Source organism: Lactuca saligna, chromosome 6 (assembly GCF_052625555.1).
Source record: "Lactuca saligna cultivar CGN05327 chromosome 6, ASM5262555v1, whole genome shotgun sequence".
Taxonomy (NCBI): Eukaryota; Viridiplantae; Streptophyta; class Magnoliopsida; order Asterales; family Asteraceae; genus Lactuca; species Lactuca saligna.
In genome coordinates this window covers 100,452,681-100,457,455 of record NC_136422.1, presented here as the reverse complement: position 1 = coordinate 100,457,455, position 4,775 = coordinate 100,452,681, and positions in this window count along the sequence as shown.

Below are 4,775 nucleotides of genomic sequence, written 5' to 3'. Positions count from 1 at the left end.
CTCCCCTTAAAAGCATTTAAAACAGTTTAAAAGATTGATTACGGGGTATGAGCTCACCTGATGTGGGTGAATCAAATGAATGCGTGTGTAAGGATAAGAAGTTCCATGAATGAACTCCTGAGATTTAACGACTCCTAAATGACATATAATGAAATATACTGACATAAATATAGTGTTTTGAAGCAATCAAATGCAAAGAAACACCTCACGTGACTAGGAAACACTTTGACCAAGTGTTGGAATCACATGTGATTCAACTAAGGGGAGTGTATGGCCATTTGGAGGAGTGTGCGGCCAGGAATGTAAGGCTAGGGAGTGTACGACTCAATTTTGGTGCTAGAAGTGTACGCGATCCATTCCTACGCTCGATGCTTGAATGTACTGAGTTTTGAACCTTTGAATGGACACTAAACGAGGTTAAATGATGGCAAAAATGAATCTGGCAATTAGTTGAGTTGACTGACTGAGCTTTCAAAGAAAAAAAATTTAGGTTGTCACAAGTTTGTGCTTGCTTTCGTTCATTCTTTTTAATCCCCCAGTCCACCACCTCTCCCTTCTTCCACTTCTAATCATCACACAGCCCGTCTGATTGCCTTCTTGCATCTCCAATTACCGTAAGTATTAAAAGGAAGCATGCCCTAAATCTAATTAGTTTCTGCGTCAATTAGTGAGAGGCCTAAACACTGAGTGAAATTTAGAATCAGTACATTAGTTTTTTTGGATATGTTATGCATACAATTCGATTGAAGTGCCCTTTGTCTCTATGGCGCAAATTCCAAGTATAAGCTACCGAAATTCATCCAAATCACTAGCAAATGGGTCTTGTCTCGATTCCAAGTTAATCAATTTCTCATCATCCCCTTCGTGTATGCGCTAATTTCCCATTGTTCCCTACAATCTCTTTGACCAAATCAGGTAACTATCTCTTTGCGTATTAAATTCGTCTCGATTTCTGTTGATTTTAACCGTTTTGTTCTCTAAGGCGAAAAATGTGACGATCTTTTATGCGGATGAAAGATTGTGGAAATTATTAGCTTTGTTAATGCGTATTCGTTAATGGAAGTCCTAACTTAATAAAATATTTGTTTTTTGGTTTCTTTGGGTTGAATTTATAGACTATTGTTACAGAAATTTGAAGAAAGTAAGGAAGCACACCAGGTGTTCAATAAAATGTGTGTTTGAGATCTGTGTGTTTGTAACTGGAAAATAAAAGATATTTTTGTGAAATCAATGGAAAGTAAAGCGTTCTTATTGCCTTCATTCAATGCATCTGTCCCCACCAATCGAAACCTGGACGATTTCATTCGGATCATCTTCCTTGTGAAGAACCTACCCAACTAATAATCCAACCTTCATCCTTTTTCCGGTTAGCATCAATTATAAGAAGACAATTGTAAATTACCAATATGCAAAAGATAATCACAACTATTTATTTCATCATTTTCTTTTGTTGTTTTTTGAATCAACATAAGAATTGTTGAAGTAGGGTCTAGAAAACTATTTATTTCATCATTTTCGTCTTTTATTCTTTTTTCTTGAATTTATGTTTTCTTTTTCTTTTATTACCATCGATGTACAAGAGTATTTTGAACTAGAATCGGCAATAAAATATACTCTTTTAGCCAGGGCATTTGTAGCATTAACTACTGAAAATTGTTTGGTAAATTTTTCAAATGTTCTCAACTCATATTTACATGAAGAAAAACATGGCATAACACAATTCAATTTATCCTATTTTTTCGTATTAATTTAACATTAACATTGCTTATTTATGTGTGTAACAGGAAGTTGCAATAAAGAAAATGAGATCTACTAGGTGAAATGAGTTATTTACAGACCTTAACATTTGTTGCAGGATACATCATAATAATGTGGTAAGAACTTCATTTTTAAATAAAAAATTAAATGACTATTTTGACCAAAATTTTTCTTTGCTCTGAAGGTGCAACTACTGGGATATGCAAATGGTGATAGCCATATTTACTTGGTAGATGAAAATGTGCAAAATGGAATACATAGAAAACATTTTCAAGACACTTTGATAAAGCAACCATCACACTAGATGTTGCAAGGGGAACCTGATACATTCATGATCATACAAAGGCTTACTGTGTTCATAGTGATATTAAGAAAAACAATATACTTCTTGACTTCGAACTAGGTGAAAAAGGATTCTGAATGGAATATTTTGTCTTATATAAGAATACATAAAGGATATAAGAAAAAGTCAATAAAGGATCATTAGGTCATTTTACATGGTTTGCATTCCAATTCCTTTAACAAAGTTCTAAACCAGATAGAAAACAACAAATGAATATAGCTGACCAGCTATAAGCTACTATTCAAGCAATGATTTGTGTAACGGCCGTAGATCCGGCCTAGTCAATTTAGAGATAATAGGGGTCGAAAATGAATTTTTGGTAAAAGATTAATTAGAATAAATAATATTAACTAAGTTGTAGAATATGTCTCAAGGGTTCCGTACATATAAAGAGCACCGAAATCCGAGTTATAACGAAGAAGTTATGACCCATCGAAGTTTAGTGACGGAACCGACACGGCAACGCGAAGACATAAATATTGAATTTATGATAGAGCTTCTTTTATCCTTAGTAAGCTAAATGAAATTTGTGGAATATTTTAACCTGAGAGCGTCCATAAAAAGAACGCCCAAATCTGACTTCTTATGAGGAAGTTATGATTTTTTGAAGTTTCAGCATAGCAGTGTACTGCCCGAAACTCGAGTACTAGATCGAGCGGTTTTTAGCCTACACGACCTAAACGATACTCGAATATCTCATTATTAGTAGCGTAACGATAAAAAGACAGATGATAATGGACATCTGATAAAGAAGTTATGAGATTTAACGGACCAACCATATCCCAACCTGTTAAAAATATAACTTTAAAAATAAAGTCAAAATCAGCTGACGGAGTCTAAACGAAAGTTGTAGAGTACGTCTACACCTACGCGTGGATATAAACAACATCAAAATCGGAGTTTGTATGAACGAGTTACAAATCATAATACCATATTTACGTATTAAAATAAAGTATAAATGATATATATAACATATATATGCATATGTATATATCAAGGTATTGATGATGCAGTCATTATAAGACTAATGTTGAGTTCTTTCGATATTAGTTTAGTATAAATATCATTCAATCCATTTAAAATACTATTATAGAGGTGTGTTTAGTTGTTTATATAACTAAAAGGTCATTAAGTAATTATGGAGGGTAGCTTTGGAAAATTCAATTAGTATAAATAAGAGCCTTGGGGTCTCATATTTCTTGCACCATTCTCTTGATTCAAGAGTCTTTCTCTCCTTATCCCCTAAGAATTTCGGTCCCTCTTGATTCAACTTCTCTTTCTGTAGTTTTTAGTATAGTAAGGTGTGCACTGAAACGCTACACGAATCTTTCTTAGAAAGATTCAGCGACGAAGTTCTGCCCCAACAGAGCCCGACTACTAGCTAAAATCCCCTTGTAAGTAAATTATGCTTACCTTATTTTAATATAGCTATTATTATGACTTATATAAGTGTTGTTATAATATCTTTTTAACAACTCGCGGTACGGGGAATCTGTTTTAAAGGGCCACATAGGGTTGTTGGATTTCAGAAGTGTTATTCGCGAAAATGGTCCTGCCCTCCGGTGTTTTATGTTCGGCCCCTGTCCGTACATAGTGGTTGCAAAAGTATTGTTTAAACTCTTATATAATAATAATAAGACTAATAATTAGTCACGGTAAATATTAGACTAAAATCTAGTGGTAATAATATTAGGTTTTGTAAAAGGAAATTATTTTAAAGTAAACGAAGCGCTGACCGAGTACCGAGTCACCACCTTCTCAGGTGAGTGCATAGTTACTTTCATCTTACACATAGATATGAAGTATTTAATATAAATTACGTGCTATTTGTGCATCTTCTCTGTATACTTGTTTTCTATGCTTGATGAACGATTTTATACATGTTTTAAATGATTCAAATTGTATATGTATTTTATATCTACAAAATATGTTGGGTAAAACATATGTAGATGTAATATGAGTCGGATGATGAGATGAGAGGTGATATAGACCATGAGATAAGGGTAAGATATGAACAATGAGAGAAGCCTTTTACCCAAATGATGGACCTGTCATCTAGCGTAGTGTGGATGACAACCACGGACTATTCTAGAAAGTGCAGTGGAACACTAGAAGACTCGCAACTTGTAGGTGTTATGAACGATGTGTTCACCCGATGTACTCTAAACCTTGGCGATCATGCAGACTTGATGCCTAAACCCTGGTGACTATGCAGACTTGGTGCCTAAACCTTGGCAATCATGCAGACTTGATGCCTAAACCATGGTGACTATGCAGACTTAGTGCCTAAACTTTGGTGATTATGCAGACTTGATGCCTAAACCCTGGTGACTATGCGAACTTAGTGCCTAAGCCCTGCAGACTATGCAGACTTAGTGCCCATTGTGTAAACCGTGGCAATGATGGACTTCGTGTCGATTCCTTAGGATGATCCTTAGGAATGAATGAACGAGGAATAGCTAATTCTTAGGGTAGATCCTTAAGACTAAAGAAGATAATGGGAATGGGTAATTGGGTTGATTGTTTAAACATAATAATTATATTATTGTGGGTTGAAAACCCTATGTACTCACCAGGTTTCCCAACCTGACCCACTCAGTTTATTTATATCACAGGTGTCGATATGAAGTGACATTACACTAAGAGATTAAGGAGATATAGATCACTAGTGTAA